This window comes from Rhinopithecus bieti, unplaced genomic scaffold (genome assembly GCF_001698545.2).
Source record: "Rhinopithecus bieti isolate Rb0 unplaced genomic scaffold, ASM169854v2 scaffold_11565, whole genome shotgun sequence".
Taxonomy (NCBI): Eukaryota; Metazoa; Chordata; class Mammalia; order Primates; family Cercopithecidae; genus Rhinopithecus; species Rhinopithecus bieti.
This window is the reverse complement of record NW_016807049.1, coordinates 2242094-2256923: the sequence shown is the minus strand read 5'-3', so window position 1 is coordinate 2256923 and position 14830 is coordinate 2242094. Positions and strand designations below refer to the sequence as shown.

At 35.9% G+C, this 14830-nt stretch overlaps 1 long non-coding RNA gene across 2 annotated transcripts in view; it reads left to right on the top strand.

The window, feature by feature from the left end:
• LOC108534420 (uncharacterized) overlaps window positions 1-13549 on the top strand; it is a 226256-nt gene extending 212707 nt beyond the window's left edge. For both annotated transcript variants that reach the window (XR_001886968.1, XR_001886969.1), the window contains exons 4-5: window positions 1735-1853; window positions 13091-13549. This is a non-coding gene — a long non-coding RNA (uncharacterized LOC108534420). The remainder of the gene's footprint in view (window positions 1-1734; window positions 1854-13090) is intronic.
• Window positions 13550-14830: the final 1281 nt, after the last annotated feature.

Here is a 14830-nt window from a genome sequence, read left to right as displayed (position 1 = left end):
AAAAAAAAAAAAAAAAAAAAAAAAAAAAAAGTTCGAAAAAATTAGATTATTTATCACGTTTTGGCCCCGCTGCATATTTACTGTTATTGAAATTCAGGCTGCTTATTGCAGTCTGCAACTTGAGAGCAGGTTTGCAGGGAGTTTCCAAATGGAATTATGTGTACAACTATTAAAATAACCCAAACTATTTACTACAGTGGGCTTGGTGTTTGCTCTCTTTAGCTCATTTGTCAGTAATCTCCATCCCCTTTTGCGTCTATTTCTATTTTTACCCTGAAGGATTTGTTTGAAAACAATAGGAAGCCATCAAATTTTAAAAATTCTGCTGGAGTATTAAAGTACCAGCATTATATAAAGCTGTGGAATCCTATATATGGGATGTAAAAATCCATTTAAATATTTGCTGAATTAGAAGCAATGAGAAGTGAACTTTGGTTCAGGTTTTTGAGAAACATACATAAAAATACTAGAAGAAAATGAATTTTATCAGCTGGAAACTTCCATGACTCTGATTTTGATGGTGTTAATGCAGATGAGCAATAATTGACTATGTGACCGGAGACAGGCACCTTTCATGCCTGTGTCAAGTAAGAATATTGATGAAGTTACTTCCATTACTGAAAGCTTGTGACTCATCTCTTCCCCATTCTTACTTTGAAAATTCAATTTGAAAATATTTGAGAGAATCTTTTAAAATGCAACCCGCAATTTTGTGCTCTATAAAATACTTTATCTCAATACAGAATGAGATAAAATGATGTATGAAATCCTCAGGAATAACAAATGGAAAACAATCTTTAAAGAGATAGGCTTATATATATTTCTACAAATAGAAAAGTGTGTTGAAATACCAACTACCTAGCATACCAAATATTCTTTGATAATTACTAAACATTAACAATATATAATAGGTTGCATTTTAAAAATAAAACTCTAAAGCCCTGTTTTCACATTTCCTTAAATGGATAGCATTCATTGTAGCCAAGTGTGTATTTGTTTAAGAAGCTTAATGTGCTGAGGGAAAGTGGCTCCTTTCCAAATCTTGAGCTTTGATTTCTCTACAATAGTAACCAACAGAGCGAAAATTAACTTGTGCATGTCAATCCCAATAAATTAAAATTCACAGTTTTCTATGCTGATGTGTTAAGAGCCTGCTTTCCTTTCCCATCTAAGTTCAGACATGTGAGCTAAGCAAACATGCCAAAATTGCTAGTCCCTTAAATCTGGACATTACTGATGAGTAGACCGTGATCCTTATACCAAGGTTAATAAACCTATTTATATTATATTATATAATATTATATGGAAGAGGAACATAAGAATAAATATAAACCATAGACTGAGAGCATATCCTATTCTAGAACACATTATTTTCAAGTATTCTGGAGGAATCTGCACCATTTTAGTTCAAAGAAAAGCTAATGAACATTAGATACATAGTTTGATATTTTAATTTAAACTAAGCATATGCATTTTCATAACCAATGAAGGAAGGAGGCTTACTTGAAGATATTACACGTGTGTAAAACTATGTATGTATTATTTTAGAAAGTCAAAGGAAAGTCCCATTCCTTTCCATTAAGCAGATCAGGAAAAGGATATGAGGAAGGAAGAACCTGACTTAGTACAGATCACTTCAAGAAGACATGTTGGTGCCTGTTGCTTCTCTGCCTTGGCATTTGAGTGTTAAAGGAAAATGTACTAATCATTTTTCTCTCAAATTTAATTGTACAGATTTGCATCTTTGAGCCAATATTTGTTCCAGGCAACAAAAGAAAATTGAGATAACAAGTGCATTACTGTCTCAAGAAGAATAGATAATACCTAGAGTTGATGAGTAAGAAAGATCAAAGGTAAGACACATCTTATAATGCTGAAACCTTTGGAATTTATTATTAGAAGTTCTCAAGAGCTGAGTCAACATTTTCTAACATAAAATTTGGTTGTTCTGAAAACACACAAAATCAAAAGTCTGCCTAGAATCCTCTCAGGAAGTGAATTAGCACCTCCACACATAATTCAGAGCTCTTTGGGGATATAAGTAATCAATTTATCTTCTGTTTACTCAGTACATTAAGCATGTGCTCAGACATGTGAGCTAAGCTTGTGCTAAGAGGAAATATGATTCTTTCAGTGAGACAGAAAAGAAAACTAAGTAGCTCCTTTCCAAATCTTGAGCTTTGATTTATCTACAATAGTAACCAAGAGAGTGAAAATTAACTTGTGCATGTTAATCCCAATAAATTAAAATTCACAGTTTTCTATGCTGATGTGTTAAGAGCCTGCTTTCCTTTCCCATCTAAGCTCAGACATGTGAGCTAAGCAAGCATGCCAAAATTGCTAGTCCCTTAAATCTGGACATTACTAATGAATAAACTGTGATCCTTCTAGCAAGGTTAATAAACCTATTTATATTATATTGTATAATATTATATGATATTATATGGAAGAGGAATGTAANTGCCCTCATGGAATTTCTGTTATAGTATATTCCAGTATTATATTATATTACATTATATTATATTATATGGAAGAGGAATGTAAGAATAAATATAAACCATAGACTGAGAGCATATCCTATTCTAGAACACATTATTTTCAAGTGGAGAAATGTGCACTATTTTAGTTCAAAGAAAAGTTAATGAACATTAGATACATAGTTTGATATTTTAATTTAAACTAAGCATATGCATTTTAATAACCAATGAAGGAAGTTCTCAAGAGCTAAATCAACATTTTCTAACATAAAATTTGGTTGTTCTGAAAACAGACAAAATCAAAAGTCTGTCTAGAATCCTCTTAAGAAGTGATTTAGCACGTCCACACGTAATTCAGAGCTCTTTAGGGATATAAGTAATCAATTTATCTTCTATTTCCTTGTGAATGTATTAATTATTTACTTAGCTTTCTTTTGTGTCTCACTGAAATAATCATATTTCCTCTTAGCAAATCTAAAATCACTTTACCTTTTGTTTTGACCTGATTCTTTCTGTCACATAAAAAATATTTATTAACCTCATATATTCAATATATGTTAGTGCTGTTATCTATCAGAAAAGAAAACAAATCCCAGACCATTATTCCATTTTTTTTTTTCACATGATTTCAGGCCATGTCCAGAATTAGGAAAGTAAGAGAGTTTGAATACTGTACTTTAATAAACTAGAACTGGAATAACATTGATAAACATACAATTATATTAGGTTCTTGACTTGTGCAAAATACTCTCCATAATAAATATACAGAAATAATTTTATTTTGAACATCTTATATGTCCTTTACATTAGCTTTGCTGCTTCCGTAAGCTGTATCTCAATTGCATGCATATTGGAGTCAACTTTTATTATGTGAGAAGGATCAGATGCTTGATATTAAGCAAATATATTACTTGAAGGTATTTTATAGTCTGTCAGGCAAATAGTTTTTAATTTAACCCCCCCAACAAGACTATTAAAAATTAAGAAATGTAATTTTCCATTCTTACCAAGAAATACTGATATTTGCCAGCAAATACGTGAGTAAATACCAAGGTTGCTGAATTGTTTGTATTAACAGCGTTTTCAGCAAGTATTGCTACAGAGACGTTTCAGGCAAGAAAACATTTCTTAGCAGATGAGCATTTTTGAACTTGCCCACACTGCTTACTCTATTCTACAGAATCCTATGGGAGAAGGAGTGTGTATGAAAAAGATAATTTGAAACTATTGTAAGTGGTACAATGGAAATAAATTCGGTTGGAACTGGTTCATTTCAACAGTAATCAGGCTTCATGGGGTGCTTCCTCAGCGACAGAAAAGACTGCCCAGGGAACAAAGCCTCATCACAATGGTGGTAAGGGAAAAGCATTTCTATGCTACAAAGCTGCAACTGAAATATTTACTGGCCAAGAGAGGCAACTTATCTTTACTAGAGTCAAGGAAGAAATTTGTTTTCTACTGTAAAAGCAAGCATTAAATTGCCTAGTTACTCTCTGGTTAGCTGAACATCTGGCATCAGTTTTGTGTAAGTTGATCAGAGATCATTTGTTTCTCTTGGTAAACTGATTCACATATTTGAAAATGCTTGATAGTGCCAATGTCTGAGAGAGTATTTGAGTGACAGAAAGCTATTTCTTGACCAGAACAGCCATGGCACTAGTAGATATGTTACTGTATAGATGTATATCGATATGTTACTATATGGACATACAGTTGACTGTTGAACAATATGAAGGTTAGGTGCTCCAACTCCCATGCAGTAGAAAATTCATGTATACTTTTTGACTCCCCAAAAACTTAACTACTAATAGCCTACTGTTGACCAGAAGCCTTACTAATAACATAAACAGTCAATTAACACATAGTTTGCATGTTATATGTGTTATGTTATTATAAAAAAGTGAGCTAGAGAAAAATAAAATATTATTAAGAAAATCATAAGGAAGAGAAAATATATTTACAATTCATTAAATGGAAGTGTGTCTTCATATACATGTTCATCCTTGCTGTCTTCACATTAAGTAGGCTAAAGAGGAGGAGGAAGAGGAGGAGCTGGTTTTGTTATCTCGGGGTGGCTGAAGTGGAAGTGGAAGGGGAGGGAGGAGACACGGGCATATTTAGAAGTTTTATTGAAAAAAATCCCCATATAAGTGAACCTGCACAGTTCAAATCCATGTTGTTTAAGGGTCAACTGTACATCTAGAAGAATCACTATTGAATATTAGGCATGCTTCCTCTTACAAATAAAGAGTGGGGGAGAAAAAAACATAAACCAAGACCCATTATGTTAGGCTTTTACAAAATGCAAATCTGTCTTGATTTTCATTGAGTAGCTTCTAAGACCCTTCTCCAAGGGTGTCACTTTTACCTGCTCTTGCTGCCCAGTACTATCAGCCACAATCCTCTGATGAAGAAGGCAGATTGAGGTGCCTTCTTATTCAGAGAGATTATTCATGTGATGATGGGCACATGCCAATTCTTACAGGGATCAGAGAAAAAAATAGAAAGAGAGAGAAGTCCTGAAGAATTAGTGTCCTCACTTTTGCAAACCAGTATTTTTAAAAACTTAAAGGAGAAAAGTTTTCATCAGTAAACTCTGGTCCTTTCCTACTTTGTACTGACCGCAAAGAACATTCAGTTGGAAAGGCCATCAGATTTTATTCAGTGGCCAAGGAATGAAGAGGAGCTCGTGCTTCAAAGGCACCTTCTACCCGGGCAGTGGGAAGTATGGGAGTTTTGAAGAGTTGGATGCAGGTTCGGGTAGGAATGTAAGCATGTACAGGGTGGAGTTCCAGACATTCAGTTACAGTTAATGACATGCTTCTTCATACATCATATGTACACAAAATGGCAGCAATCTTCTCTTGGGGAAGAGCTTTTTGGTATTACAATAATATGTTAATGATCCAACAATAACAAGGTCAACTGCTCTGGTGTGCACCAATATCTAGTAGGTTTGGACATCTGATATCTGGCATGGGGTCAGGAGAGTTAGGCAGTTTGTGGCATTCAGGTCACCTGGTTTCCTTAAGCAGCTGTGTCTATAGATACACAGACTAAAGAAAAACTGTTAAAGTTTGTCTACAGTCTCTGCTCTGGTTTTTCCCAGTGACAAGGTTAGGCTTGACTTTACTTAGGATTTCCTTTAAAGTTTCATTGCTGGTCATTTGGGGACAATAAATAACCTTCCCTTTGACTCTGGCCTGAATGAATCTAATAAATAAATAAATACTGGAGTTTATTTAATGTAGTTTTTTATAATTTTTTTTTTTTTGAGATAGAGTCTTGCTCTGTCGCCCAGGCTGAAGTGCAGTGGTGTGATCTTGGCGCACTGAAACCTCCCCCTCCCGGGTTCAAGCAATTCTTCTGCCTCAGCCTCCCTAGTAGCTGGGATTGTAGGCATGCACCACCATGCCTAGCTAATTTTTGTACTTTTAGTAGAGACAGGGTTTCACCATATTGGCCAGGCTGTTCTTGAATTCCTGGCCTCGTGATCTGCCCACCTCAGCCTCCCAACATGCCGGGATTACAAGCGTGAGCCACCATGCCCGGCCATTTATAATTTTTTATTCTTTTCAATTGCTAATTGCATTTGCCATAAATTGCACTTATCTGCAAAATTGACGACAATGGTAATTTATTTTTGAGTTTAGAAGTGGAGGTTTAACAGGCAAAAGAAAAAAAGGAGAACAACCCTCTTTCTTGCAAGAGAGAGTGAGAGCCAAATGGAAATCTGGCAATTCTAATTTTAAAAAATGTATCCGCCATATTTTGGACACCACTACACAGCAGACACTGTGACAGGTCCTTTGCATATATTTCCTCTAAGCTTCTTAACAAAAAAAATTATGTAAGTATTGATAACCCCACTTTAAACATCATGGGCCAGGGAGAAAATAGGTTATTAATTTATGTATTCACGCACTTCATTAATTTATATTAAAATAATTTTTTGTGGTAGGTGAGGGATTTAATAGGAAACAAATGTTTGTTTTCATGAGGTTTGCATTGTTGTTTTTGTTTGGAGACAGAAATAACTCATAGTCAAGCAAATGAAATAATTACAAAATATAATAAAGGCTGTAGAGGAAATAAAATGTTCCATATTACCATTTTCATATTACAATTTTCATATTAACAAGTTAATATTCATATTAACAAGTAACATTTAAGGGACTAATACATTGATAGCCAAAGAACAGGTTGATATGTAATTTGGGGAGAAGGAAATTATAGGCAATGTAAATATCATGGACAAAGACCCTGAACTATACAAAAGCATGGCAAACTCAAACAACAGAAAGAAACCCAAAGTGGGTGAGGAAGAGAGGCACACTCTGAGGGATTATTAGGCTAGTCGGGTGCGCTGTCAAGCTGGACCTTCTAGGCTGGAAAAATATTTCAATTTACTTTTTGAAGTGAGGCCTTAATTGGGACAATTTTACGGTCTTATTCACATTTTTAAAAACATGGATCTTGCTACTTGGTGGAAAACGACATGATACAATCATGAAATTAGAGGACTCACTAAAACAAGGGCCGAGGATCAGTCCTTGAAGAGTAACATCATGCAAAATTTGGATGGAGTGGAGAACAAGGGAGTATCAGAAAGAATAAGAAAAGGAGGTGACATTAAGACAAAAATCAATAATATTTTAAGGAAAGGGTGGTCATCTGTAACATTATGCTTAGGTCACCTAATAGTAAGATAAAACAATTTACAGTGATCTCCCCTTCCCCGTGGGAAATATGTTCCAAGGCCCCAAGTGGTGCCTGAAACCTTGGATAGGACCAACCCTGGCGTATACTGTTTTCTTTCAATCTGAGAACCAAGAGAGTTGCTAAGTAACTAAGAGGAGGGTAGCATCTAGAGAGTGGATCCACCGGACAGAGGTAATTCACATCCTGGGAAGGACAAAGCAGGACAGTGAGAGATTTCGTCATGCAAGTCAGAACAGAGTGGAATTTAAAACTTAGGAATGGTTTATTTCTGGAATTTTCCATTTAATATTTTCAGACTATACTTGACCATGGGTAACTGAAACCATGGAAAGTCAAATTGCAGATGAGAGATGTGGGGGACTACTGTGCATCATCAAAGGTATTTTTACAATGAGAACATCAGTTTCAAAGACTTGAAGGTGTGGGTCTGGTAAGGCACAGCCTACTACCACAGGATAGGACCTTCTTTACTAGACACACAGCAAATGATTCCCTCCCAAACCCCATCCAACTTACCACTTGCTTTCTTGGACACTCCTGGTACTAACCCTGGAGTGTTGGGTTCTTTGGAAATTGAGGCTGAGGTAGAGTTAGAAGTGTAAAAGATTTATTGGAGATCAAAGCTCCATCTTTCATCCCTGAGAGAGATTTTTCTTTCTTTTTTTTGTGTGTGTTTGTAGTGACAGGGTCTCACTTTGTTGCACAGGCTGGTCTCCAACTTCTGGCCTTAATCAATCCTCCATCCTTGGCCTCCCAAAATTTTAGGATTACAGGCATGAGCCACTGTGCCTGGCCTAGAGAGATTATTTCACTAAGAAAATCAGAACAAGTAAGAAGAGAAAAGAACTAGTTCATTTGTTCACCATCAGCATAATCAGAGTTAGTTTTTTTTTCCCTTTGCTGGTGGATCATTTCTGTTAAATAATAAAATAGTGCAATGTCTACCAATAATTTTGTTTTCACACGTGGTCCCCATATACCTCTAGTTTCTTCCAAATTTCTCTTTTCCCTTTGGAAAAAAAATGTCTCCAAATGTGTCACCTTACACCCGACTTTCCTCCTACCTTTCTGAGTCCCTGCCTCTCCATTCCTCTAAAATGTAGTTGTCTGACGTGGTAGCCACTAACCACATGTATCTAATTTGATTTGAAATAATTAAAATTAAACATATTTAAAGTGAAGTTCCTGAGTCACACATGAATCACATTTAAAGTGCATTTAAGGCTGGGCACAGTAGCTCATGCCCATAATCCCAACACTTTGGGGGACTGAGGCAAGAGGCTTGCTTCAGGCCACGAGTTTGAGACAAGCTTCAACATAGTGAGACCCCATCATAGTGACCTCAACATAGTGAGACCCCATCTCTACAAAAAATAAAAAATAAAAATAAATAGGTGAATAAAGTGTATTTAATTACCCCATGTGCCTAATGAATACTCTATTGCTCATTTCTGTCATTGCAGCAAATTCTGCTGGACAGTTCGGAATAGCACCTACTCAGAATCTCAACTGATACATTTATTAAGATACCCACAGCTAATCCATCACCATCAGAAGTTCGTTTACCCCTTCATCAAGATTGCCATGGCCAGCCCTGTCTCATTAAATGGCAACAGCAGCTACCCAGTTAATCAACACGGCCCTCCCACAAAAACAAACAAACAACAACAACAACAACAAAAACAAGTCTACTGTTGTTTCAACTTCCCCACTTACCACCTGACATTAAATTTATCAGCAAATCTCAGGAGCTCTACCTTTCGAATATATTCAGCATTCAACTAGATCTCATTAACTTCATTGCCAACATTTTAATTAATCTACCATTATTCTTACCTAATAACATTCGCATTTGCATCCATTCTTCTGTTCTCTTCTATATTCCTTGTCATACACAGCAGCAGAGTGATCTTTCAAAAATTTAAATCAAACTACATCATTTGCTTTTTCAAAACTCTCCAAAGGCTTGCCAGCGTATTTGGGGAAAAAAAAATCCAAACTCTGCACATAGCTTATAAATTCTAAAAAATAAAAATAAAATAAAATAAATAAATAAATAAATTCTACATGAAATTGTCCTTTCCTAAATTCCAGACATCTTATGCCACATGTGAGCTCTAGCACAGCCTTGTGGGCTACCTGCTGGTTCCTCTAACACTTCCTTGCTTTTGCGCTGGCTGCTCTCACTGCCTGAACTTTCTTCCCCCAGATCAATATCTAGTTTGTTCTTTTAATTCAGTCTCTGTTTATATATTGTTTCCTCAGAGTGGTCTTTCATGAGGACACCATGTAAAATAACATTTCCTCCATTCGGGTGGGTAGCTTCATATCAGTTTACCTGTTTCATTTTTCTGCTTAGCACTCACCACTTCCTTCAGTTATATTTCCTTATTTACTGCCTATCTCTCACACTAGAATGCCAACCCAGAAAGAACTGGAACTTTCCCTTTCTCATTCAGTGTTGGCTTATGGTGTGTGCTCCATAAATATCTGTGGCATTACTGAGTGAATGACAGCATTACCATGAGATTGCAGAACCCCAGTAAAAGTATATAGTCCAAGAAGACTTGCATCCTTGGGATTTTGTTAGGCTATTAACAGGAAATGAGGCATCATTCTGATTAATGCCAAAAAAGAGAAGATCCGTTCCTTTCCTGTTTGTCTGGTACAGCGTTGTGTTTCTTATTCCTTTGTTTTTCTAAATTTTATCTTATTAAATATGGACAAATTATAATTCTATATATTTATGACATACCAAGTGATGCTTTGATACATGCAGATAATGTGGAAGAACTGGCCCAAGCTAATTAACATACCTTCCACCTCACCTACTTAACCATTTATTCATCCTTTCTGAAACTTCGTGTGCTTTGAGTAACACTTCCCTATTTTCCCCACCCTCAGCCTCAGGTAACCACCATTCTGTTCTCTGCCTTTATGAGTTGGATTCTTTTAGATTCCACAGATTTGCATTCCAAAATAAAGGTGTCCGTGCTTTGGACTCAAGGCCATGTACAATGTGTTGTTGTTTTAAATAAAAATACTGGAATGGAAGCAGTTGTTATAACTGATGAATACCAGATGTTACATTTCTCACTAGTCTATAAGACCAGACACACAAAGATCTAATTATGTCCGATCGCTTCGCGCAGTGTCTGACTGTTTTACCCATGAACAACATCCTGCATCCCTGTGAATAGCAGAAATTCTAAATAGTTAAAAACTGCCGAAGTTATAGGGAGCTATTTTAAAAATATTTTATTTTACAGGGGTAATTATTATTATAATGATGGTGCTGTCCATACCTTATTTTCAACAGGTATTATTAGTTGTAGTAGACAGAGCTTTGTGTTTATGCTTACTTAGAGTCAGGTTGGTTATTTAAAGTAATCTAGACCCAAATAATTAGATAGACTTCTACATCGTATTGTCTATAGGAAAGTTAATTACATCCATCCAGTGCACACGTTTATTATTAGCTGATAAAAAGGAAATGGCAAAGGGAAATTGAATTTTTATGCATAAATGATTGCTAACAATCCAGAGGATGTGAGTGAGATTTAGGATTTCATTTATAGTTACTTCTTGGCTTCTTCCAATTATTTTCTCCAGTTTCAAGATTCTAGAATTATTCATTTTCCTTCTATTACATTACTATTAAAAAAGCAGACTTTAGTAACCATTTATATTCAATAGTTCATTCAACAGAATAAAGATGAGTTTAAGTATTATGCCATTTTTTCCTCCCCCCAGACAAAACAAAACAAAACAAAACAAAACATGAAAAGAATATAGACATTCCATAATGTCAAATTTTGTTTTAAGTTTGAAAATGCTTTGATATTTATGGCCTGAAACCCTCATTACCATTTGTTTAATATGTGTCAACTTTTATTTTGTATGAGGAAAATCATTTGTTTAGAACTGATTTAATATAAGATGTTGAAGCCGTGTCATATGATAAAACTTGGGAAAATAATCCATTGAATATTTTTCACAGAGCATATTATAGATGTTAAAATGCAGAAGCAGAAACACATTAGATTTGGAACTTAACATGCAAAATGAGGATATTTGTTTTCCTTCCTCAAAAGCTGCAGTTCAGAGCTTGGGAATGCTAACAGACGACTCACTGTTAGAGCCATTGGGTCTCGATTTTCTTCCCCCAAATTAGATATCCCTAATTATACTAGCAGTTTTATGGCTCCCAGTGATTCAGTCTTTGTTTTAGCTGTATTGTGCTTGGAATGCCAAATTATTAGGACCCTGAATAGTAAATCATCGAGGGCACCTTTGCGTGGGGAACCATTGTCCACAGTTTAATTACCTGCCATACATAGTAGAAATGAGAATGAGAGCTTTACCTGCTTAACCCTTACATTCTCGCATTTAAAACTTAGTTAAGATGGAAACTAAAAAACACAGAAATAATGCAAATGTGAGAATCATGTAATGACAACTCCATTGTAAAACTTCTTACCCTGCCCCATGGGTAATACTATACAAAATGCATAAAGCTCCTGAAATGCATACAACAGTTTAAAACTTTTATAAAGATATGGATGTTGCATTGGGAAGAGTCCTGAAACAAAGTCAGAATCCCTGGTGTCCAGTTCTGTTCCTGCTTCTGAAAGGGTATATGGCTGGCTAAGATGTTAAGCCTTTCTTTCATAAACTTCCTTTATGAAAGAAACTTTCATGAAAACTTTCTTTCTGTTTCCATGTGAGCTGTAAGTTTTCATATGAGTAACATTAAGGGGGTAACTAGATTTTCTCAAAGGTTGTCATCGTTTTTGGAACCTAGTGGGTGCATTTAACTGAGCCTGAGGCTGCGCCTGCGCTATCAAGAAACAAATGGTGGAAAAAAGGAAATGAATACAATCCAGGGGTTTTCCTTGTGACACAAAAATGTATTTCAGTCTTGGAAAAAGATAAAATGAGGATAACAATGTATGTTTTTTATAAAGTTCCTGCATGTTCCGATAAGTCTGCTTGTGTGTCATCTGATATTTATTGTGACAGTTAATTTGGCCAACAGTCCATAGTCATGGTTAGAATTTAATCTGCAGAAATTTATAAAACACTGTGATTTCACAACCTGTAAAAAGTCAACCAGTCTTCTAACTAATTTAGCAATTTTGTTTACACATCCCTTATACAAATGACTACATAGACCTCAATGTTTTCAAATGCTGTTGAATATTCCCCTTAATCTACCCTCTGGTTCTTTCATTAACGAGTTACATAAAGTGTAGACAAGCACAAACAAATAACTTTTGGCTTGAGAACTGTACTTTATCAATATTCTGGATCCACTTTGCACCAAATGCCACTTAGACTCTATTCACTAAGTAAAGTAACCTACTGTCTTAGCATTGTGATGCTTTGGCATGATGACATTTGCCTTATTATAATTTATTTAAGTATATGCGTGTTAAAGTACTTCAGGGAGCCAAAAAGTTGTTTCCTAAACACATCAGCACAGGCCAGATACCAGGGCCACTGTGTGTGAATTTGCCTTGTCTCTTTCAAAGCTGATTTTTTTGATGCTGAGAGCTTGACCGTGGTGTTGTGATACGCCAACATTTAATTTACAAATAGTGTTACGTCTTGATTCTGTCACCCCGCATGTCTGGAGGTGAAGGACTGAGGTGTGGAAGTGAAGTAGATCTGGATCCCTTCCACATTCCTGCAGTGCTCAGCCATCTGTGAAAAGCACTGTCTTGCTGTGTTGTGAAATGCGCATTTACTATCTGTTTTCCCATTACTAAATTGTGTGACTTCATTGTATAATGAGAAACCAAGAGCATTGTAGGGGTAGCACCAAGAAGAAATACTTTTCTTATAATTTTGGACTCTTACCATTGTTCTTTCATTTTTTCCTTCCACAGAATCAAGGGTGGCCACCCTGTTTTATGAAGAGAAGTGCATTAGGTGTGAAATACGGGAATACAACATACCATTACAGACATGTCGCCCTGGCTTCCTGAAAGCCTGATTTGACTTGCCATATGGTCAATGTGACAGAGAGGGTGATCATTGAATACTGACAGAGCCCTGACTGCAGACTCCACTCTGCCCCTCCTGGCTCAGTGTCCTTCTAATGACACAACTTTTCAATGTATTTCCAGGCCAATCAATTTCGTCTTCTCCTCTACAGTCACATTTGTGCATTTAAAATGTCAAGTATATGTTCTAGATTGAGCTTCCTATCTTATCTGTCTTATTTCTCCTTACCACCCACTGTTGATTCATCGTCAAAGCAAAAATGTTTGTGGAACCAAAATGATGACAGGTTCCCACTGTTTTCTTTGTATCGGTTACTGTAGGAATAGAGTTTATTGCGGCAACCTTAGTACCTCGTTCAGTGTCTTCCATTTAGTGTACCTATATGTATACATTAAATTGAACTGTATTCTCTTTTCTGTAGCAATGGTTTTTGTTTTCTTATTGCAATGTCGTATTTTTCTAATTATCCTCTCCCTATTCTTCTTTTACTTAGGCATTATTGGCACTGGAATGCCAACTTTGGATATGTTTTTCTCACTTTGTACTTGTTTCTGTGTTTTATATTTACGCTTATATTGCAAAGGCTTTCAATTCATGGCACTATCTTTAGCCCTCTCGTTACTCAGTATAGTGCACACTATAGAATGGCCATTCTGTATGTTGTCTGGATGACATGCTGCTGTATGAACATAACCCAAGCTTTTTCTTTCCCAAGTTTCACTTTCATTTCCTTTCTGTTTCGTTTCAAATCCACACAATACTCCTTATTTCCAGGGATCATTTTCTGAAGCTGTGGATAGACTTCAGGAGAGAGCTAATTTAGTACGCCTAAAGCAGCATAACTTAACTGTGGAAGGCACTGTTTTTGTATTCAGTTGGTGAATGAGTGTACTTTTTCAATGCTGAAGCAGGAATACTGCCAGCAAGCAAACTTTACAGAGAGTACATGACATGCTTTTCTGTTTTCTAGTTTCTACTGATTCATCAGAATGAGGCATTGTTCTATGATCCTTACTGCAGTTTCAAAACAGATCTACATTCTATAGCTTTCTCATTTCAAATGACCAGTTTATCGCTAACTTCAAAATGTGCTCTGTGTCACTTTTAAAACAAATCAGAATCTTTCATGTGCTAACTTTTCCATGCTTTTGAAGTTGCTAGAAGCTTGATAACATGTCTTCTGTAACTCTTAGCTCTCTTTATTTCTAGAGTACAGGGTGGTATTGACAAACATAACCATTTACTATTCTAACACTTTGTACCTAACTGAAAGAAGGGGGTCCGATTTTGCAAGGAAAAACCCAGAAAATGTATCACACATCAGAGGATAAGCAAGGGCTGCCTGAAAGCATTTCATATAATATTTATTAGACAAGTTAAAAGCAAAACTACTGAATTGATCTCTCAAAGCAGATTTCTAAGTTATGAAATACAAAGGATTAATAATGTGTGAAGTACTAGAGTTCTGTTGTATGAATATGGTAGCTCAGAGCTCAAAACCCACAGTAATGTGGATTTCACAAAAGGCCTTATCATTTAGTTGGGGAGAATTTTTACACAGCCGACAGTGTTCCTTTAAAGTGTGTTCATGAATGCTGTCCGATCACCGCACAGATGGTGAA